Below are 24487 nucleotides of genomic sequence, written 5' to 3' on the forward strand. Positions count from 1 at the left end.
GGCTACATACTACTTTCAACTGGCATTGCGCTCCATTTGATATGTCTGGGGAGGGAGAGAGTCAGCTGAATAATTGCATGGGCTGATATGTTAGCTCAGACATCTTCCCCCCCCTTTAATATACATTTTTGGACACGTTCATTTGGGGGAAAGAGGGGCAAGAGCTTTACCATCTTTATTTGTTGTTCCGTTTAGCCGCCGAATGTTGACAAGCTGCATAGATGTTACCTCCTTCCCTTGGGCATGGCCCTCTGTGGCACTTAAGGGGTCTGACAAGGTTTTAAAAACAGATCGCAGCCGAAGCAGGGAGAAATAAAAGCTTCAAAATGTGTTTATTCTTAGATGGAGGCTTTTGAAATGAATATTGTGCAAAGGATGGGCGTAAATGTGCGGCAACTAGATTAAGGTAACCTTGGCGTGTATTGTCTCCTCAAGCAGTAAGTAAAAAAGCCGGAAGTTATGTATGGGAACAGCACAGGAGGAGAGAGTCTGAGCTTTATTGTGGCAATTTGCTTTTGAAAACTCATAATAAATACACTGCATGGGATTCTTTTATTTAACCAGTCTCTGTTACTTGTTCTTGCCTTTAAATTTTGCATCTCGTACCTATGAAGGTGCTTACAGAGAACACGTGCATGGTGCTGTGATGCTGAGGAACGGCCATTCTCATTCCTCAAATTCCATCTATTTGTTTGATTAGAAGCTAAATAGAGCAAGAGAGACATACAGAGAAAGATGCTACAGTTTTCATGGGGGATCACAAATATTTCTGTGGCCATTTCTACATGACAGGTTTGTTTGACTTAGCTGTAATTTTTTAAGTGATTCAGCTCCATACAAATCAATTTGTGAGCCGCCAAAATTGCATGTCAAATATCTGGATCTGCAATTTTGGATGTGCAGATTTAGAGATTATGATGACAATCTGGCTTTTCATTCATGAGTTCATCCACTTGTTTTCTCCTGAACTGTGTAGAAAAAAAATCAAATGGCTCATTTAAGTCATCACATTCAGTAGACTATACTTGGCTAAAACACAACCCATTATTGCTTAAGTTAATTCTGTTTTCAATATTGTGTCTGCCAACAAATAGCCATACAGTGAATATAATTCATTTAAAAGAGTTCTCATCTGATGGCTACTCTTTCTGTACATGTGCAAAAAAACCTTCACATCATCAAAGTGAAAACGAGGTCTTTCATGGCCCAGAGCAGGTTTTCCAAGTGAACCATGCGGTCTTTTCCTTGTGCACCAACAGGAAGGAGCAGTATTTCTCAGCTTGAAATTTCCCTTGTGTGCTCTACTCCTGGCATCTAAGGACCTTGATCATAGAGAAAATGTACTGATGTAAGACTACCAGCTATAGGACACAAAGTTAAAATTCATAATAAGTTACATCCACAAAGTAACCTGAACTCTGTGCCTTTATTTTAGCCCTTTGGATGCTGTTATCCAGGAGGCCCGGTGGTTAAGAGTCTGGGACGCAGCAGATCTGGGTTCAAGTGCTCTTTTCTTGACTTCCTGCATGACTTTGGGTAAGTAATTTAAGCTGTTTCCTTTAGTTCCTTCTCCTTAAAATGGGTATAATAATCCTCAGCAGTGTGAGAGGATGCTCCAATACTATAGTAGTGGGGACCCTGTCGGTTTAAGATAGAGGCTTTTATGTCACTTCGTTATGGAGGGAACGCTTGTATGAGAACCAGGTTTTGTGGTATATCCTACTGAGACACGACTTGGGAGCGTGTCCTGATTTTGAATGGCAGAGAGCTCCTGATCTGAGCTTAGGAGTTTGACTTCACTTTTGAGGCACATATAGCAACCAAGACGCAGCGGACAGGGGGCCTTGGAGTAATGTGAGATTCAAATGGAGCAGCAGAAACACGGCTAAAGGAAGGGTTTGCTGGCTTTAACCCTACCCCTAATACTAATGCTCTTGTCTAACACTCTTGGTCTCCAAGACAGCCATTTCTTTCAGATCTGCCAGGGAAGCATGTGACTTCCTCTCAAATAGGACTTTTTAACTCATCTAAGAAGCAACTGTATATCCATGTCACTAAGAGGAGTCGCCCATTGGAGTGGGCAAAGCCAGGGATCATCTGAAGAATGTACCGCCACCAGATCTGCAAAAGCAGATGGAAGAGACTGGGGCGTGTTTAGTGGAATGGGCCTATAGAGAAGGACAGAGCCAGAAAGCTTTGGAGGGTTTGGGGAGTTTAGTTAAACAGTCTACCATTTAAATCCTCAGCCAAACTGTACCTCAACTCTTTGCCTTTAGTATTCATTTAGCACCATTTCTAATGCTGCTTTACTACTTTATGAGAATTAACCTCACATCATGAGACTCATTCTGAGACATGAATGACTGACCCCTCTTGCAATAGCAGAGCTGTTATCTTATCGTGTCCCATAGGAAGGCTTGTGAGAGATGCTGTGTGTATAGGTCTGTGCATACGGTATAGGTTTCTACCATCCTGATACTGTTCACACCAGATGATCTCAACCAGCATTATCTACCATGAAAAGGGTAAGCTGATCATTAATCTTTCAACCTTATCTGTCACATGCAGCGAAAGCACGGGGCAGATGGATAGGAATAAATTCCAGCTCAGCTGGGTACCTGCAGGGCAAATGTAACACCTTGTGCTCATCTCTTGACAATCTTTTGGAAATGAATCTTTATCCTTAATATGAATGATGTGCAGTGTGGGCCAATTTTTCATATAGACATGACAATCAAGGGTCTGGAATTTCTTGGGGTTTGGATGTGCTGCATTGTTAATACTTGTGTTACACATGAGCAGGTGGAGGCTGTGTTTTTTAGTTATTATTTATTAACTGCTGATTATTAAGTGGAACTGCTTCATTCACCCTGTCTCTGAAATCGTCTGCTATTCTTAGGAAGGGCAAGGCCATGGCAGGGCTAAGGTGACTGAATGAGCCCATGGCATGGAGGCAGGACCACTGGGAACTCCACATAGGTGTGCCAGAGCCCATGGATGACCTTATTTCAGCCTTGCACCTACCCATGTGGAAACAGTTTCCCCCTCAAACTTCCTTTGCTTGTCACATGATAGTGTATTATGTGAAGTTACGCACCGGCATGTCCTGTGTTTATTTTTTAGGCTACCCATTTAAACGGGATCAGTCAAAGAATTTGGGGCAAAAGAAGTCAGTGCTTTCTCTCACAGGACAGGAATGGTCTGTCACTGGAGGCTGCAGAGTCAAATGCTGCAACTGGAGTTGAATACAAGGGCTGTGCAAAACGGCACCGTTCTGTTTCACCTTCAGTTTCGCTGGTTTGAAGGAACAGTGTTCCATTCCGAATTTCATTTCGATTTGAAACCGCTGTTCCGTTCTGTCAAAACTGAAAGGCTGTTTTGATGCTGTTTCGACGTTTCGCCAGGGGTGGGAAGTGAGCCCAGCTGAGTTGACTTCCCATCCCCACTGCTAGATCAGGCAGTGGGGAGCAGAGAGTCAGCCCAGCTGGGCTCACTCCCACCCCTCCACACTGCGATCGGGTGTGGGGCAGAGAGTCAGCTCAACTGGGATCAACTCCCCCCTCTGCACTGCAGGCGGGTGTGGGGAAAGAGAGTCAGCCCAGCTGGGTTCACTCCCCGCCTCCACGCTGCAATGGGGTGTGGGGGAAGGAATTCAGCCCAGCTGGGTTTGCCCCCTCCTCCGTGCTGCGATCAGGTGAGGGGGCAGAGAGTCAGCCCAACTGGACTCCCAATCACAGCACAGGAGGGGAGTGAGCCTAGTTGGGCTCACTCTCCACCTCCGCACCCGATCGTAGCGTGGGTTGGGGGGAGTGATCCCAGTTGGGCTGAACCTCTGCTCCACGCCCGATCGCAGTGCAGAGCAGGGGAGTGAGCCCAGTTGGGCTGACTCTCTACCCCACACCTGATAGCAGTGCAGGGGGGTGGAAGTTAGCCCAGTTGGACTGACTCTCTGCACCCCCCCGGCTGGATCGCAGCACCACCCCACTGGATCACAGTGCTGGGGTGGGGAACTGACCCCAGGCTCAGTTATCAGCTTCCAGTAGCGGGAGACGGGGAGAGCCAGGGCTGCCCTCCCAGCTGGTGCTGGGAGCACAGCTCTGGTTCTCCCCTGTCTCTCACTGCTGGCTTTGAAACTCGAAACATTTCAAAAGTTTCAAAACATTTCGACTAGCCTCGTTTTGTTTCGAGGCTGTTTCGAAGCCCTTCATTTCAATTCAATCTCACTGTTTCGAGCTCGAAATTAGTTGAAACAGTGTCGAATCGAAACAACCGGCGAAAGTTTGCACAGCCCTGTTGAATATCAGTCTCCAAATCATGTAATGATCCCTAACAATGGTTTGTGTTCATTATTCATGAAAGGATAAGGGTTACCCAAATACCAAGCCTTAGGACCTGAGATGCATAAAAGTGGGCCTAGAGATCTATGCATGTTGCCTCAGCCCAGAATCGGGCCATCCAGGGCTGAAACCACAATATCTCATAGGAGTCCCTGAGTTGTTGCCTCACCCACACCCCTGGAGGAGCCGCCACCTTCCTGTCTAAAGGCAGTGCTGTCACCATCCCACTTTGAGCAGCTTAAGAGTCCTAGATTTTCAAAAAAGAAAGGGGCCATTATGATCATTCAGTCTGCCTTCTTGATCTTCTCACTACCAGGATACTACTTCATGCCATCAAGTAGCATGGGTTTTAGCTAAGTGGAGGGAGACCTCAGCTACCACCCTTGTGAACAGCAGTCTCTGAACATGTGTAGGGGCGCACACCTCTCTATCAGAGCCATGACAAGGTAGCATCACCAAGACTGCTCCAGAGTAGCGGATGCCAGCAGCAAGTGCCATTCACATTGGTTAGAAATTCTGTTTCAGACTTTGCAGACTCAGGCTGAAATCACTGCACTGATTATAGGTGGGTCACATATTCAAGCTTTTTTTCACAACCATAAAGGTTGGAGGCATTTTTTTCTTAAATGAAAGCAGAGTTTTGGAGCAGAGTGCACGGGTCCAGGAGCTGGAAACCCTGATATGGGCCTCTGTCTCTGCTAACCCTTTCTGCGATCTTTATGGCTATTCATGTCTGTAGCCAACTCTCAAAGCCAGCTCCCTTCTTGATACAAACTGAACAAAAACTCTGAACCCCAAAACTCCTTCATTTTTAAGATGTTCAGATCTGTACCTGGGCTTTGCTTCTCGGGCCTGTCTTTCCCCCTATGTGCCTTCCATAGCAATTTGCTATGTACATGATGGGTATTTCTTTTTTTCACATGTTTCTGAAGCTTGAGGTTTTGGTCACCATCAAAAGCAGGACCTCAGGCACAAGATGTAGGATAAATTCTGTCTTCTGGTCCTCAAAGCCAGTCCTATTAGTAGCCTATGTTGTTCCCATAGGTTTTTTTCACCATTGTGTACATCAGGGGTGGGCAATTGTTTAGACCCATGGGCCACATAGGGAGATTGGCAAAGCTATTACAGGCTGGGTCAGCACACTCCTTCCTCCCCACTGCAACAACTGGCCAAAACTCACTATGTGGGATGGGGTTGCAGGCAGGCAGGGAGCAGTGTCCAGGAGTGGGATGGGCAGGCAAGGCCAGGATCATGTATTGGGGGCATGGGGTGGTGACAGCACAGGGCCAAAGCTGGAACACAGCCATGACCTGATCCCTTAATGCCCTTGTTTGTGGAATCCATGCCTGTTGTAGGGATGTGTGGATAGCGGATCACAGCTTGGCTTCATGCTGTCACTGGCCCAAGATGCTGGGACTTCTCCATCTCCACCCACCTGTCTTGCTTCTGGATGCCCAGCCGAGCACCCTGCTTGTGTGGGTCCTGGCCCCAGTGGTAGGTGCAGGGTAGGTGGGTCTGGCTGCTGGGTCTAGCATTGGCAGCCAGACCCTGTGGCAGCTGGATGGAAGGGCTGCTGGGAAGTGGAGTCCAGCTGCTGCAGTGCCTTATACCCGCGGCATCTGGGGGTGGTGGGACTGGCCATTTGAGTTTTGGCTGGGTGGGACTGAGGGACCCGCTATGGGTCGCACATAATGCCTTGGTGGGCCAGATTCAGCCCATGGGCTATATTTTGCCCGCCCCGGTCTACACTGAACAGTCTCTGCACATCATTCTAATACTGTGCATTTTTCAGCTCAAAAGACTACACAGAAAATCAGCTGTACATTTCTTATTTCTATTGTAATTAAGGGGAATTACATACATAATGACCATGTTCCTTTCCACCCCACCATACAACTGGACCTCAAAGTGCCTACAACATAAATATTTTGAATCCTTAAACATTTACCATGCCCAAGAACTGCTAAAAATCTGAGTACATTGACACATTTCTGCATTATTATTTTTAACATTAACTAGCCTATTATGATAGGAAACAAGTTATCCATGACTTAGAGAGCCTTTTGCTTCAGGGTCAGTAGGGTTGCTGTTATTTAACTAATCATACAAAGTTGTGGGTAGCCTGAGCTGATTCTCCTACTGATGTGTACAGTACTATGCTACATACCTCTATTGTAATCATGAACTTTTATGGGAAACTACTGGTAGTAACTGTTATAGTATTGATCTTGGCTAGGAACAGATAGTCAAAAAGCCTGAGCCTGAATTGATTCAATCTTTGCAGGTTAGTCTAACCTGGCTAGGCTGAACTGGTTTGCAACTGTACAGACATTCCTTCTGGACTGAAAAAATGCAGTCACATTGCTGCAGTGGCTCAGGCTAGAAGCTGGGGACACTAGACCAGCCCTCCCTTTCCTTCTACAGTGCTGAGCTGAGGGAGGGGGGTTATGACCAGACCCCAGCAGGATGCTCTGATTAGGGAGGGGTTCCCCCCACCCCTCTTGATCAGCAAGGGAGCCAGCAGGGAGTTGATAACAGAGCATTTAGCACCCCATCAAGAAAATAAAAGTCTCTCACTTTAGTTCAAACTTTTCTTAAACAGCTTTTTCCAAGGAAAGTAGCATTACCAGCTACCTGTTGATTAGCTCCAAAAAGCCCTAACTAGACACTGTCCTGTATACCTTTGTCCTGTCTGCCTTACATGGCCACCTTTCAGCATTAGCTAGCATACCATATGCTGGCTATGGTCCATGCTGTGGGAAAGGGGAGGGGGGAATCCCTGGTAGTGGGGTGGAGGGGAGGGAGGCAGGAAGAAGCCAGGCAGATGCTGCTGTGCCTGCAGTCTCCATCAGAGCTCCACCTAGAGTGCAGAGGCCAGCCCTGCTCTGGAGCAGAGAGCCCCACCTGGGGCTGCAAAGGATCTGGGATGCTGGGAGACTCTGGTTTAAGTTAAACCAGGAAGGGGTCTGGGACAGACATTGCATAAACCAGTTTGACCCAAATCAGTTAAGTCTGATACTACATTCAACCAGATTTATCTCAAACCAGTTTCAGCCATGTTCAAACTGGTTTCTGTGCATTGAACATCTGTTCTGTTACAGGTTTAAACCAGTTTTTGATCACTCATACTGGTTCGTGTGAAACGTCTGTCTCTAGCCCAAGTGTGTGGGGGTAGGTACAATTACAGATGAACCAGATCCAGAGTCATCTCTTTTCATACTTCCATGGAGATGATTCTCAATTTTGCCTGAGGATTCTATCTATACTTTACTTTAACTGAATTATCTATAGTTAATGGGAACATTTAATTTTTTGAGTAACAGAGGAATGATAACTAATGGTACTTTCAAACCCTACTTCCTTTTTGTGTTTTAATTGCTTAATGAGTTGCTGCAACACACAGCATCATAGATGCTTTCACTGGCATTTCTGTGGCCTCTCTTAGTTTCTAGAAACCCAGCGTGTTTGCATCTCAGGTAGAAGAAGATGGATCCTTTTAGGCAAAGGTTTCTTACACAGGGATCTTGACTTGATGGCTCAGGAGATTCCTTCAAAATGTAGCAGGCTTGCCTTTTGGAGCTTGGGTTGAGTCCCAGGCTTGAGATTTTGCTGCTTTGATTGGTGGAGCCCATCCACCAATCAAGAGGCAGCAAGAGGAGTTAAGGCATGCCCCTTTCCTGAGGAGACGGGGAGAGGAGCTCCCCTCCCAGACCTGATTGAAGACTGCAACACTGTCAGGTCCTGAAGACTTCAGGGGCGGAGCCCTGGAGCATATAAAAGGAGCTGCATGCCCAGCACGAGGAGAACACATCTGGGACAGAGAATAGAGAAGTGCGGGGCTTAGAAGAGCTGAGGACAGCTGCTCAGCAGGGTGAAGCAATAGTCCAGAGGTGCCCCCAAAGACTTCCATCGGCGGGTAATGGCAGATGGCTCCAGTGGCGAGGCTCTCAGCGCGCAGCACGGCATCCAGACCCTGGGAGCTGCGTGAGGCAGCTCAGGTCTGCAGGCTCTGGTGTGTGGCCAGAGACATGGTGCACAGACTGGTGCATGGAGCAGGATGTTTGGAGCACTTGGGTGGCTCAGGTCCTTAACCCCTGGCATGAGGCTGGGAGTTTGGTGCAGGATGCGCTGCACGGAGGGTCTGGGAGTGGACCAGGCCCCGGTGCTGCACGAGGCGGCTCAGGCCTCCAACCAAAAGATTGAGTCCAGGGAGCCAGACGGTGCTTGAGCTACTGATCCAGCAGACAGGGCTGAGCCAGGGGCCCCAGAAGCCCTGAATAGCGGAGCCCTGTTCCAGGGGACAGCGACCCCCCCCCCCTATTATGATAGGAAACAAGTTATCCATGACTTAGAGAGCCTTTTGCTTCAGGGTCAGTAGGGTTGCTGTTATTTAACTAATCATACAAAGTTGTGGGTAGCCTGAGCTGATTCTCCTACTGATGTGTACAGTACTATGCTACATACCTCTATTGTAATCATGAACTTTTATGGGAAACTACTGGTAGTAACTGTTATAGTATTGATCTTGGCTAGGAACAGATAGTCAAAAAGCCTGAGCCTGAATTGATTCAATCTTTGCAGGTTAGTCTAACCTGGCTAGGCTGAACTGGTTTGCAACTGTACAGACATTCCTTCTGGACTGAAAAAATGCAGTCACATTGCTGCAGTGGCTCAGGCTAGAAGCTGGGGACACTAGACCAGCCCTCCCTTTCCTTCTACAGTGCTGAGCTGAGGGAGGGGGGTTATGACCAGACCCCAGCAGGATGCTCTGATTAGGGAGGGGTTCCCCCCACCCCTCTTGATCAGCAAGGGAGCCAGCAGGGAGTTGATAACAGAGCATTTAGCACCCCATCAAGAAAATAAAAGTCTCTCACTTTAGTTCAAACTTTTCTTAAACAGCTTTTTCCAAGGAAAGTAGCATTACCAGCTACCTGTTGATTAGCTCCAAAAAGCCCTAACTAGACACTGTCCTGTATACCTTTGTCCTGTCTGCCTTACATGGCCACCTTTCAGCATTAGCTAGCATACCATATGCTGGCTATGGTCCATGCTGTGGGAAAGGGGAGGGGGGAATCCCTGGTAGTGGGGTGGAGGGGAGGGAGGCAGGAAGAAGCCAGGCAGATGCTGCTGTGCCTGCAGTCTCCATCAGAGCTCCACCTAGAGTGCAGAGGCCAGCCCTGCTCTGGAGCAGAGAGCCCCACCTGGGGCTGCAAAGGATCTGGGATGCTGGGAGACTCTGGTTTAAGTTAAACCAGGAAGGGGTCTGGGACAGACATTGCATAAACCAGTTTGACCCAAATCAGTTAAGTCTGATACTACATTCAACCAGATTTATCTCAAACCAGTTTCAGCCATGTTCAAACTGGTTTCTGTGCATTGAACATCTGTTCTGTTACAGGTTTAAACCAGTTTTTGATCACTCATACTGGTTCGTGTGAAACGTCTGTCTCTAGCCCAAGTGTGTGGGGGTAGGTACAATTACAGATGAACCAGATCCAGAGTCATCTCTTTTCATACTTCCATGGAGATGATTCTCAATTTTGCCTGAGGATTCTATCTATACTTTACTTTAACTGAATTATCTATAGTTAATGGGAACATTTAATTTTTTGAGTAACAGAGGAATGATAACTAATGGTACTTTCAAACCCTACTTCCTTTTTGTGTTTTAATTGCTTAATGAGTTGCTGCAACACACAGCATCATAGATGCTTTCACTGGCATTTCTGTGGCCTCTCTTAGTTTCTAGAAACCCAGCGTGTTTGCATCTCAGGTAGAAGAAGATGGATCCTTTTAGGCAAAGGTTTCTTACACAGGGATCTTGACTTGATGGCTCAGGAGATTCCTTCAAAATGTAGCAGGCTTGCCTTTTGGAGCTTGGGTTGAGTCCCAGGCTTGAGATTTTGCTGCTTTGATTGGTGGAGCCCATCCACCAATCAAGAGGCAGCAAGAGGAGTTAAGGCATGCCCCTTTCCTGAGGAGACGGGGAGAGGAGCTCCCCTCCCAGACCTGATTGAAGACTGCAACACTGTCAGGTCCTGAAGACTTCAGGGGCGGAGCCCTGGAGCATATAAAAGGAGCTGCATGCCCAGCACGAGGAGAACACATCTGGGACAGAGAATAGAGAAGTGCGGGGCTTAGAAGAGCTGAGGACAGCTGCTCAGCAGGGTGAAGCAATAGTCCAGAGGTGCCCCCAAAGACTTCCATCGGCGGGTAATGGCAGATGGCTCCAGTGGCGAGGCTCTCAGCGCGCAGCACGGCATCCAGACCCTGGGAGCTGCGTGAGGCAGCTCAGGTCTGCAGGCTCTGGAGTGTGGCCAGAGACATGGTGCACAGACTGGTGCATGGAGCAGGATGTTTGGAGCACTTGGGTGGCTCAGGTCCTTAACCCCTGGCATGAGGCTGGGAGTTTGGTGCAGGATGCGCTGCACGGAGGGTCTGGGAGTGGACCAGGCCCCGGTGCTGCACGAGGCGGCTCAGGCCTCCAACCAAAAGATTGAGTCCAGGGAGCCAGACGGTGCTTGAGCTACTGATCCAGCAGACAGGGCTGAGCCAGGGGCCCCAGAAGCCCTGAATAGCGGAGCCCTGTTCCAGGGGACAGCGACCCCCCCCGCCCCTCCCGAAGCCCACCACAGGCGAGAGAGCAGGTTGGTGCAGAGGACGAGGGCCACTCTCTAGGCCTGGGAGCCGTGAGTTGCAGGGAAAAAAGGATTCCCACAGGGGAGGGCAAGTCCCCCCTGGTTAGTTAAGGGCTCCTGAAAATGAAGGTCCCACTGGGAGGGCCCCCCTGAAATTACCAGCGTCCTTGAAGGGCTTGGAAAAAAGCCCAAGGGCATTGGGGTTTCCCCTTGGGATTAAGTTTATTTTTGAGGTTCTTGCGCCATAAGTAGTGTGATGTTATGCCTTATATTTTGTGACCTCTCATGTTTGTAAATTAGTAGAGGAGTAGGGCTCTGCTGGGACCCCCTGTTGCTATTATTTCACCCGTTGCTTATTTGTATTTTTTTGGTCTTGTTTATTGTTCACCCATATTTATCTAGAGTTTATCTGTTGGCTATCTATGCTTATTTTGGGGTTTATTTGTTTTAGATCAGATATGTACCTGTATCTGGAGCACTGGTGTATGGTTTTATAGCATTCACCCATGGGGTACTGTTTATGTTATTTGTTCAGTTATGTGCAATATATATATATATTGTACATATGTTTATACCCATGTTTCTTTTCCTTGTGAAAAGTGAATGTAAATACACGTATATATAGTTAAGTCCCCTGACTGTCCTGGCTTGGTTCTATAGGGACAGAGGGAAACTGAGCGGTCTGCAGTTCCCACCCCACAGCACACCTGCCAGCTAACAATTCCCTTCAATTGGAGAAGGGGAGTATATACCCGAGTATACCTGGGCTACAAAAGCTTTCATTCCTGCGCGTTTGTTTTCTATCCTCAGTTTCTTAACTGTTTGAAAAGCTGCTGAACTTGACCTCTCAGTGTTCAGAGCTCCAGCTAGAGCCAATGGGTGGTGGAGGCCTTGTTAGCACCTCTGGCGAGAGAGTGCCCAGCACAGTTCAGTGTTGAGTCTAGTGACTCAGAAATGGCATTGATGAGCTTGCAAGGGACAATCCTCAGGCTCCCTACAGAAAATGCCCTTGGGTGGTCATAGATGAGGTTTGTGGAGGTGACTCCTAAGTCAACAGAACACCTGCAGTCTCCATGCCTTTACTGTAATGAATCTGGACAGAGACAATAGTACGTGCAGAAACAAAGAAAGGATCATAACGGTGCCTTAAAAAAAATCACATGTAACCTATTCTGTTATTTGAGTCAAAACAATATAGTCATTAATTTTCAAGATTCTGGTATCTTGAGAGGTGTTTTAGTCCTCTGATATCCCCAGTGAAATCCAAAAGATGTCTTGGGGAACAAGGACCCACTTGGTGTGAAACAGGGCAGTGAAATCTGCTACTTCCTAATTTCTGAATCCTCACTGCAAGAAAAGAAATGTCCAGCTATAGTCAATCAAGGTGGCATCTGACTAGATGTTCTCTTGTCTGGTATTCAAAGGGCCTTGTCACACGTTATACTTGGGATGTGTTAACTGCACTTAAAATGGTAGCAACCACGCATTCAAGCAGTAAAACATACTATCATAGCAAAGTTAGTACTTTTCATAATGGTATTTTCAGATGGTTTAAAGTAACGTGTTGAGCTACTGTGGGACTGTTCCGCAGGGATAATACTAGTGCTCCTCACTGGCTCTGGGGCGGTGCAGAGACTGACAAACTGCTGTTTGCTGACCGCACAAACAGCTCCAACCGTGTCCAGATTGCAGTAAGCATTATTGTGCGACCGCTTAGAACAAGTTGTAAGTCCTCATACTTCTTACTATGCTCTAATTAAAGCACGTGCTAAGTGTTCTGTGCAACACAGCCCTGCAACAGGGATTGTCTTTGTATAGTGCCTTGCACCAGAGGGTCCTGTCCAGGTACTAATAGATGCTAAGAGAATACAGATAGCAACTGTAATAAGGATAATAAGAACAACTCTAATTATATCATAGCTTCAAATCTATTCATTTTGCTTGTTTTATTTTATTTTTATAGCCATATTAACTTCCCCACCTGATTTTTGTCTCTACCCACTCCTGTCAGCTGTGTTGGAACGCTTCAAAATTAACTGACAGTATGTTGATGTAAGAACAATAACAATAGTTTTTTTTATGGTTTTTAGCTATTATCTTCCATCTTCCAAAGGTCCCAAAGGAGTTTATGGATATTAATGGATACCTCTGCACTGCAACAGGGTATCTAAGATGCCCCCAAAGTGCCCAAGGTAGACGTGTTGTGACTAGCGTTTCCTACCTTCTCTATGAGTCAGGGAATTATTATCCTTATACTACAGACAGATTAGGGCCCTGTCCAATGTTGACTAGGCAGCTCATGGAAAAAGTGGGAATAGAACTTGGATCTTCTGGTTCTGGGCTTTAGCTATAAGATTATCTTACTAGCTCCAAAGTCCATAGGCATGCGCTGCAGAAGAAACTCCCGCTCCTTCTCCAGAAGACGGAGTTAGTTTTGTAAAGTTGACCCCTATAGCTTGGATTTTCCTCCATTTGTGTTGTAAATCACAGAGAGGCAATTGGAAGCAGGGAAAAAAACGCTGCAGTGACATCATCAGTTTAAGTCCTTGCAAGGAGCTTGTGCTGACCATACTGAGATCTGTTTGATTAGTTGGCACTAATGACCTTAGCAGACTGAGCTGCTGAGTTAATTTTTTTTGGCTGTACCTTTTAAATGGCTTAAGGGGGACCCTTCTCACCAAACACCTGCAGCTTAGGTGTGAACAATGTTGATTGGTCTTTTAAAGTCTAGATGCAGCATTTATTTTTATTTTAAAAAATCTAGAATTCTTTTTTTGGGTTTCATCCCTTTGCATGCAAAACATTGTAAAAGTGCAAAGCCTTTGGTGGGCCCACTGTAATTTTTTGCTGCCAGGGCACCCCCAGAAATCAACTAAATACTCTAATTTAATTTTCCTGTGGTCATGTGCTTTTCATGGCAGCCAAATACAATTTGATCCCAAGCAACGTCCTAACCATTAAAGGACTCTCTGACTTGCTGCCTGCAGATGCAACCCAAACCCCAATACTATGTATTAAAAACCCTTTGCTAACACAGCATTCCTCCAAACTTTGACTCTGGGCTGACAAATACAAAAAATAATCCAAGAAATGTTAGGATCTCTGCTTAAACGTTGAACTTTGAAACATAGATTCATAGATGCTAGGGTCGGAAGGGACCTCAATAGATCATCGAGTCCGACCCCCTGCATAAGCAGGAAAGAGTGCTGGGTCTAGATGACCCCAGCTAGATGCTTATCTAACCTCCTCTTGAAGACCCCCAGGGTAGGGGAGAGCACCACCTCCCTTGGGAGCCCGTTCCAGACCTTGGCCACTCGAACTGTGAAGAAGTTCTTCCTAATGTCCAATCTAAATCTGCTCTCTGCTAGCTTGTGGCCATTATTTCTTGTAACCCCCGGGGGCGCCTTGGTGAATAAAACCTCTCCAATTCCCTTCTGTGCCCCCGTGATGAACTTATAGGCAGCCACAAGGTCGCCTCTCAACCTTCACTTGCGGAGGCTGAATAGATCTAGTTTCTCTAGTCTCTCCTCGTAAGGCTTGGTCTGTAGGTCCTTAACCATTCGAGTGGCCCTTCTCTGGACCCTCTCCAGGTTATCCGCATCCCTCTTGAAGTGCGGCGCCCAGAATTGCACGCAGTACTCCAACTGCGGTCTGACCAGCGCCCAGTAGAGGGGAAGTATCACCTCCTTGGACCTATTCGTCATGCATCTGCTGATGCACGATAAAGTGCCATTGGCTTTTTTGATGGCTTCGTCACACTGCCGACTCATGTTCATCTTGGAGTCCACTAGCGCTCCAAGATCCCTTTCCACTTCTGTGCCACCCAGCAGGTCATTCCCTAGGCTGTAGGTGTGCTGGACATTTTTCCTCCCTAGGTGCAGCACTTTGCATTTCTCCTTGTTGAACTGCATTCTGTTGTTTTCTGCCCACTTGTCCAACCTGTCCAGGTCTGCTTGCAGCTGTTCCCTGCCCTCCGGCGTGTCCACTTCTCCCCATAGCTTTGTGTCATCTGCAAACTTGGACAGAGTACATTTCACTCCCTCGTCCAAGTCACTGATGAAGACATTAAAGAGTATCGGTCCAAGGACCGAGCCCTGCGGGACCCCACTTCCCACACCCTTCCAGGTCGAAACCGACCCATCCACCACGACTCTCTGGGTGCGACCCTCCAGCCAATTCGCCACCCACCAGACTGCGTAGTCATCCAAGTCACAGCCTCTTAACTTGTTCACCAGTATGGGGTGGGATACCGTATCGAAGGCCTTCCTGAAGTCCAAGTATACGACATCCACCCCTCCTCCTGTGTCCAGGCGTTTCGTAACCTGGTCATAAAAAGAAACTAGATTGGTCAGGCACGATCTGCCTGCCACGAACCCGTGCTGGTTTCCCCTCAGCATAATTTGTCCTGCTGGGCTCTCACAAATGTGAGCCTTAATAATTTTTTCAAAGACTTTGCCAAGGAGGGAGGTGAGACTGACTGGCCTATAGTTGCCTGGGTCCTCCTTCCTCCCCTTCTTGAAAATGGGGACCACATTGGCCCTTGTGGCCTTAAAAACATTTTAAAGAAAAGAAAAAACATGAATTCTGAAAACTGCACGAATAACAGAGAAGCTGGGTAGCATTAACAAATGAAAACTTTCAGGAACCCCAAAGTTTTCATGGGAAAGGAAATCAATTCACTTTACTAATTGGGGCTGCGCGTTAAGTCTCAGTGGTGATGGATTGAATAAGAAGGCATGTATAGTGGCATTTCTCTGACCAACATAACCACTCAAAGCTGGCATTAGGTATCAGATACATTCAAGGGTCAAAGGGAACTTCACTTGCTGAGTGAGACACAGAATGAATCCAAGTCTTCACAAATGGCAATCATGAGATGCGTTACCAATAAGGGAAGGTCATCCATAAAGGGGCTAGTCATTCTCACTCTTGAATACTGCTTTGGCTTCTTTAGGAAGTTGATAGTGTTATTACATACTTCTAAAGTGAAGGCCAAAAATATGTGAAATGCTAATTAGTTATGCACTATTCATCTTATAAAAGGAGTTTCCTGCCCATCTGCAGTAATACTGGCATTATGTAGTCAGAATTTTCAAATGACACTGACTGTAAATGAATGTATACTCCATTAAAGTAGGTGGAAATGGATTGCATTTTGAGGTGTTTTACCTTCCTCTAATAGTCTTCCATCTCAACACAGAGGTAGAAAATCTACTGGGGGTCTTATTCTTTCTGAATGCTCCTTTCAGGTTGCAAAAATAGACATCTATAGTCATGTCCACCTTTGTGAGGCTTGCCATGAAGCACCATTTTGGACAGTCTCTATTCTGTAAGATTCATCAAATAATTGCTTGCTTGCTCTTTTCATTTAGCATGGCTCCCTTCCAGTAAGCTGGCCATGGGAACTCTGCTGTTTCTTGTTTGCTAGGTACGGGCTGGTTTATGATTCTTTTTCTCTGGACTCTTGCACAAACTTGTGCATCCTCTGAAGAGTCACCAGCTTGCATAGGCTCAGAGTCTTACGTTCAGTCTACCTGCCATTTTATATCACCCCAGTCCTGCCCCTCTGCAGTAATACTGGCATTATGTAGTCAGAATTTCCAAATGACACTGAATGTAAATGAGTGTATACTCCATTAAAGTAGGTGGAAATGGAAAACAAGAAATCAGGCTTGATAGACAGAGATGACCATCCTTACCATCCATCATAAACCAGATAAAGAAGCAGGACAACCAGAGTTTCAGTTACCAATAAGCTAGTCACTTTGAACTAGACTTCACTCCTTTTCTTGTCCAATTTGCAGGCTCCAGGGTGTGGCCATCGCCTATCCTGTGTCACCATTATCACAGAGCTAAGGCACTAGCAGCTCACCCAAAAAAGCCTTGGGTACTGGACTGGGATTTGAGATAATCTGGCTTCTACTGTACTGCCACTGAGCTACTTTGTGACTTGTGGTAAGTAACTTTACTTTTTTTGTCCTCTTGCTCTCTGCTTCTGCCTCTGTAGTCTAGTTAAACCATAACGACTTCTTGTAACCCTTTTTCTCTATGTCCTTTGTCTAGTACAGCGGGTCTTCCATCTTAGTTGGGGGTCTTTTAAGGTCCATTTTAATGCATATAATAAATAGTAACATTTCAAACCAAGATAAATAATGTAAAACAAGGTGGTTATATTTATTGTTTTAATATGTCCTAGTTGTTTAGCTGTAGGTGTGAGTGTTTTCGTCAAATTCAAGTGTCTCTATTTTCAGTTGGTTGTACAAATACATTTCCATGGTCCCTGTAAGACATAAGATATAAGATTTAATTTCCACTGGTGAGAAAACCTATAGCTTAAAAAGACTGGCAAGTGTTTACCACTTTCTTTCCTTCAGAGGCTTTTCTGTAGTCCACCCAAGTGGCTGCTCTCTCCTGAGTCTTTTGGAACCAATGCCGTCTTTTAGCAACTAAATGAATTGTTACCAGAGTATTTCAAATCAGACGCTTATGACAAAAACGATAAACATCATTTTGAATGGCCCATCAAGCACCTGCTGACTTAGGAAAGATTTAACAAGAAAAGGAAATAGAAAGACAAACTCAAATTACAGGTCATCGGATAAGAGCAAGCAGAAGGCATTTTTTTAAGTAGGGTTTTAGAACGTGGAAAAAAATGTCTTACAGGATGATAGCAGAAGATCTACCACTTGGTTTCTTTAAGTCTTGATTGAGCTGGACACAGCCACAATCCTATAGTTGCTCTCAGGCCTGAACCAGATTTCCTATTAGATCCCAGGAAGTCTAAGAGGATCTGCTCAGAAAATCAGATTATGTTTCTATTAAATATGTTAGCAAAAAAGGAATCCTCTTCATTTTGTTGAAATGTTGCATTAAAAAATCCTGACTTTTTTTAAAGGTTGGAAACTAAACTATTACAGAAAAATCCCAAAATATTTTGGGTTAGGGCCAAAAACACTTTTCTGATTATATCATTTTTTTATGTGAGGAGAAAAAACAGTTTGAGGGAAATTTTTTGGATCAGTTTGTATGTTTTACCAGCTCTGTAAGTCAGGTATGAGCCTGTCTGGGACTCGGGAGATGATAAGTTCAAATTTTCACTCTGGCAGAAACTTCCAATGCCTTCATTTTCCTGTCTGAATATGGAGGTGAGTAGTGCTTCTGTGATCTGTGCTCTTTGTTTAGACCACCAGTTCCCAATCTGGGGTGCGCGTACCACCAATGCTATGCAGACAACCTGTCAGTGGTACACGGCAGTGGTAGGCAGGGATACTCGGGGCACTTGTGCCTGGTGCAGGTGCCCAGCGGGGTGCAGCTCCAGCCAGTGCTGCACATCGCAGTAAGGGGCTCAGCCTCTGCCGGGCCATCTGTATCGCCAGTGCTCCCTGGCATGCATGTGCAACTCTCGCGCTCACCAGGCACAGGAGGGAAGCCCTGTGTGCTGGAGCCATCTGCCTTCCCTGCTGGGGCTGTGCAGAGTGGGAGGGAAGCCCCAGGTGCTTTCTCCTGCAGGGCAGGGAATGAAGCTGGCTTCAGCATGCAGGGCTTCCCTCCCATGCCCAGTGAGTGCGGGGAGTGCCAGTGATACAGACTGCCCAGCGGAGGATGCACCCCTCATTGTGATGTGCAGCGCTGGCTGGAGCTGCACCCCACTGGGTGCCCTGAGTGTCCTGAGCACCCCTGCCTGCTGCTGCACCATGGGAGGAGTGCGGGGGGTCCCCACACCCTCACACTCCACAAACCTCACACACCCACACCCTTCCCTCACAACCCCCCACATATGCACAACCCCCCAACATACCCTATGCTCCCCCCACACACAACCCAGCTGGTGGTATGTAAGGTTATATTGTTTTAAATTGGCGGTGTGTAATCTGTCAGAGTTTGGGAACCGCTGGTTTAGACTGTAACACCATCAGGGCTTTGCAAATTCACACTTCTTTTATTTTGCATCCATACAGTGCCTGTGACAGTTGGATCCCAGTCGTGGTTAGTTACTTCGTGTGCTACATGGTACAAATAACGAATATGTAGCTGGACTGCTCAGCACAAGGCGCGTTGGTACTGATGATGAGAAGAGGAGAATTAGTTCTTGTTCAGATTCTTCCAAAGATCTCAAGCCTCTCAAAGGTGGGGCATTAGTGATGCCATTTGAAGACGGGGCAAACGTGGTGCAGATGTGCAGGATGAACTGTCCAGAAATCCCTGACTAGGGGGCCATGAGGAAATTTGGAATTTCCACTTAGTATTTATTTTACTACACAAGGCATGGAGCTTCTTACTGTCAAGGGCACTTTCCATTCACTTTACAAATTATTCTGAGCTTTGACAAGTTCTTTAAATTTGGTGTCCCCATTCCCCCTGCATGCCAAGGCATGACGAAAATAGCTTGCTGGATATTTCAAAAGCTGGCAGTCCAGTACCTCTTTCTCAACTAAAATACACTTTAGGTTTAGAGAGATCTCTCCCCATGAGAACAGAATCTAATATGGTGATGTGGAAAGCATGTAAAATGATGTCCAGGAGTTATTTTTCTGTAAATCAGCATACCAGGAGGTTTTGCTTCTTATCAGGAGCTTTGAGAGCATTTTAAGAGTGGGAAACATGGATTTGAAAGAACTATCCTATGAACCTGACCAGTGAAGGTCAGGCAAAAATACAATATGCTTTGGCCCAATTGTATAGTGCAATTTTATGTATATTGAATTATCTATATTGAAATATGTATTTGCAGGAGTTGGTGAAAGACACTTGCTCGTGTGCACACAAATCTATAGAGAGGTTACTTACTATATATAATGATGTGTGTATTTACACACACGCGCATGTGCATACACACACACATGCAGAAAAAGATCATTTGCTGCTTTTTTATGTCCTCTGGCCGTTGCCTTGAAAGTTCATCCAATACTGTGTGCTCATTTGCCACTGACTGTTTACACAAAAATCAGATTAAGCTTTCTTTCTTGAGATATTTTGCAATGTATAATTTTAATATGCATTGAGAATGCACCTGAGGTTTTGATTTTTTTCTTGTTTTAAATCATGCAGCAGCCTCATAATCTTCTTTTGAAATGTGTTTTCAGTGTCACTGAACTTTCTGTTTCCCTATAAAAAAGTTTTTAAAAAGTTCATTAAAGTTTAATACTATAAAACTAATTTTGTATTACTGTATCCACTGGATACACCATAAATAATAAAATGATTAAATAATTAAATTCAATTTAAATTAAGTTGGTTGCTGATAGTTATGTATTTCATGATGGAAAGGATTTGCAGCACTGTTGAGACAAATAATCAGTAGATGATGGATAGTCAGTCAATAGACACTAGACAATAAATCTATAGATAATCAATCCTATTGCAATCCTATTCGAGGTATCTCTAATCATTCTGGCTGCGATTCAGACAAGCATTGGAGCGCATGCTTACCATTAATGGTCTGTATGTAAGCCCTGTCAATCTCTATTAGCTTTGGTTAACTTCCCATAGACTTCAATGCTTAATTGAAGCATATTTTAAATGCTGTCCTAAATATGAATGCCTTCCTGAAATGATAATTTTATAAGGTAAAGAATTAGGTACTGGTAACCGTGGTATTTACCTGTGTTTGGAAGTCTTAGGTGAAATGACTTCAAGATTTATCCCACAGAGCAACTTAATAATTCTTTAGAGAAACATAACAGCTATTTTGTGTTTGGCAATGATTCCCAACTTGGGACATTAAAACCTGTTTTATTGAGTAGGGGAATGTTGGCCAAGACATTGGGGTTATCCCCAGTGCTGTTTGAAGAGAGCCATGGGATCTTTAACATCCACCTGGACAACCATGAGAAATGCAAATTAGACCCTTATTTAATTTCTCATCTGAAGGACGGCATGTTTAAAGGCAGCCTCTTTAGTCTGATGCTTTTGCTCCAACATGGTGTATGATCCTACTACCTACTGTGGGACTTGAACTATACTACTCTTTGACCCACAGGCGAGACATTCAATGAGAGTAATTAAAGGGATTTTTAATTATTTTTACAGCATATGTATAATATTCCCTCACTGTTTGTCCCCTGATTGGCATATAAATGGAATGTCAGAAGACATGATTTATGAAACATCCATAAAAAGACTTTGTTTTTTGGGCTTTCTTCCTCAGTTATTTACTTCAGTTTCCCATTTGTGAAAATACAAAGATATAATGTCACTTGTAAAAGAAAAGTCTCCTCTCGGAAGGTGTCAGACCACCTGTGGATCTGGCCCATTTTGTGCTTTGCCATTGTTTTGCTCTATAAATCTAAGTGGAAGCTTTTCTTGGGGGTTGTGTTTGTAATTTTTTACATGGTTTCATTTGTTACCTTGGCCCTGCAGATTGTATAACTGTACATCTTTAATAAAGTGCCTTGAGATGTCTCCGTGTGATAAGGTGCTAATTAAATTGAAGCTGTTGTGAAAGTCAGAGAGAGAGTGAGGTTCAGGGTTAGCTAGTTTATACTCCCGTTTATTTGATGACTTCAGTGACACCAACAGCAGTCTCTCAAATGTTTATGACATCACAAAACTTAAGTCACGGTAGATGGCTCTAAAAAGTTTTCTGATTCCTCTTGGATGCATATTCAGAAACAAAGTCTTTTGCATCTGTAAAAGCTTGCTACAAATTACAAGGTCCTCTGACACTGCAGCGTGTTTCTAGTCTGGTTAAAGGTTTTACCTAGACAACTCCTCTCCCATCTGGTAGCATATTCTGTATTGACCTTATCACTCTTCACTATTGTCATTGTCATGATGAACAAGTGTTATCTGATTGGCAACTTCATCTGAATGATGGTCCATCACTTTGGGTCATAGTTTTCTACAAAAATTTCTGCTGCAGAGGGAGGGTGGTCTGAATTTCAGAATGTCATTTGGGGTGTCCTTTTCATCGCTTTGGCCGTGGGAGCATACAGAACAAGCACTGCAAAGTATGGCAGATGTTGTAAGTGAAGATGGTAGCCTAACCATTGAGCCTCTTCATTTTACAATGTGAGGCTGGGGCTTCCTTTGTGAACTCCTGGAGCAGCTGAGCTTAAACCTGCCCATGCTCCAGTGTGGTGTACAGACATGAATAGTGGGCAAAGTATTGCTTGGAGACAATTTCTTTATCAATAACTGCCTTGTTTGGGACTGGGGCAAGAAGATGTCCCAACCAGAGGCTTTGAAGGGACTTAATTTGATTGAAAGCAAACTATTTCTCTTCACCAGTTTTTGTGTTTTTTTGCATGGATTTGTGGCAACAGAGTTTCAGGGAATTTTGTTTTGGTGTTGAAAGTCAGTGTCAATGTTGCCTGTTTCAAAGACCAAGTACTTGAAATTCATCACGAATTGCATCTTGAAATTCATCATGGATTGCATTTGGGACAGGCTCAGTTTAAGGCTGACCCAGGGACAGATCCAGAGGGGTGCAGTGACATGGTAGCACCCCCTTTTGGATCATGGTGATCCCTTTTTTGATCACAGGAACAGCAGCTGGGGACTTTAAATCCTGAAAGTAGGCAAACCCCCCTCATCCCTACTCTTGGCACCCTCTTCTGTGAGCAGGGGCACCTTCCTTGCCCTCCTGTTTCCTCCCCTCTCCTGCTTGCCACTGTTGCTGGCTCTGGCTGATCCGGGGGTGGGGGGTAGGGGAACTCCAGCACTACTGCTCCCTGCTTCAGCTGGTGTTACCTGACGTCCTCGGAGCAGGGGCAGGGAGAGGGAACATCCCTGCTTGTGCTGGAGCAGCTGAGATAGTGGTGGTGGGAGTAGACAGATCTCCCCAAGCGCTTCCTATGCTCAGAGGAGTAAGTGGAGAGGCTGAGAGGGGGAATAGGTGGGGAAGGGACGTCTCACCAGCACAGAGGGGAAAGGAGGGGTGCCAAGTGTCAGGGAGGCTCCACCCACCTGGGTCCACCCTTGGGCCTATGTTGCATGCTGCTTTCATCCAGTTGTTTAGGTACCTCCGTGAAGAATTAAGGTAAGAAGCAAACAGAATGATATCGATGGTGAACACAATTCAGCTGGTTTTGTAAGACATGGAAAAGGAATCTACTTGGCAATCAAATGATCAAGCAGTTTGACTGAATGCATAATCCATGACAAGGGCAAACAGACAGGCAGCCTGTATATTGTCCTCCAGTAAACTGATGGTCATAGGTAGGGTGATCACATGGGAAAATGTGAAACCCAGCTTGGTAGATCCTAACAGAGGCGTAACAAAGAGCTCAGTCTTGTTTAACAGTATCCTGTTTGCTCAATGGTAGTGACAGAAGAGAGATACCGCCGTACTTGTTTATATTAACCTCATGTCCTTTCTTTGGTCTTGGGACTACTACTAGGCCACTTACCTCCTGTTCTGAAGATGAGGCGTCAATCACAGTTTTGTTTCATACATGTAGGGGAAAATGTGTTAGTTTTTCATTGCAATGTCACAGGACTTCTGTAGGCAGGCTGTCGTTGGAGGTCTTTTCCCCTTTTAGCTGTTCAGTTTATTGGGCTATCAGTGACGGGAAGATCCCTCAAAACACGGTGAGATGTTCTCCACAGTGACCTGTTCACTGTTAGTATTAAGTTAGGCCTGAAAGTTTTGAGTGTCGCCATCCTTCTCAAAGTTCATTCTGGTTTGATATTGAAACACCATCTTTTTTCTTTCAGTTCTGCATTTTGATTGGATTCCAGTCAGAATTCTGGATTTCTTGCACACGCCCTCCACCGATCTTATTTTTTTGGAACTTCTCCAGTTCTTCACAGGTTCACTGACTCATAGCTTTACTACCCCATTTATAAGCTTCTGTTAAATGATCATTTGGGCAAGAAAGTCTCTGGCTGTCTTTTGCAATTGCACAAATCCCTGGCTGTTCCTACCCGTTCAATAGATCTTCCTTTCTTTCTGTGCAGTTAGGATGGAGAAGACTTCTGTTAACAGGTTGCACTTTTGACAGCCTGCACAATACCATGGTTTCTCTGCGTGGACAGAGATGATTTGAGATTTAAAAGCAGTGTCTGGAATCTCTCTGAATTTTTGTATAGGTTCTCCATCTACGTACCTTGTCCAGTGGAAGAAGGGATGTGAGGAAGGATCAGTGGTGGCCTTAGGGGCATTGGAGCCCTGGGCAAGAGAGTCATTTAGGGCCCCTTAAAAGCTTAGTTTTGATGACCTATAAGCAATTCTGACATTTGTTGCACAATTTTGGGCCCCCCTAAAATGTGGGGCCCTGGGCAGTTGCCTGGTTTGCCATCCCCTAAGGCCACCACTGGACGGATCCCTCTGCAAGATAGTTTGGAGAGAAAATTGCATGTAAATGCTCCTTATTTAGTGACCCAGTGAGCACAGTTCAAGAGTACTATAGACTGCATTTTTTATCAAATGGATAATTCTCTATTTATAAACATGTGGTCCGGTTGAACTTTGCTTCCATTAGGATGTTTCCAGGACCCAATAGCTTCCGCTAGAATAGTGGTGGCTAACCTTTTTGGCAGGCATGCCACAAGTTAAGTACCAAATCCCCC

General features: G+C 45.4%; 1 long non-coding RNA gene across 1 annotated transcript; it reads left to right on the plus strand.

The window, feature by feature from the left end:
- The first annotated feature begins 1496 nt into the window (after nucleotides 1-1496).
- Nucleotides 1497-19807, plus strand: LOC112550565. Its single transcript, XR_003094490.1, has 3 exons — nucleotides 1497-1536; nucleotides 16780-16930; nucleotides 18934-19807. It is a non-coding gene; the product is annotated as an uncharacterized LOC112550565 (long non-coding RNA).
- The last annotated feature ends 4680 nt before the right edge of the window (nucleotides 19808-24487 follow it).

This window comes from Alligator sinensis, unplaced genomic scaffold, assembly GCF_000455745.1.
Source record: "Alligator sinensis unplaced genomic scaffold, ASM45574v1 scaffold1004_1, whole genome shotgun sequence".
In the NCBI taxonomy this organism is placed as follows: Eukaryota; Metazoa; Chordata; order Crocodylia; family Alligatoridae; genus Alligator; species Alligator sinensis.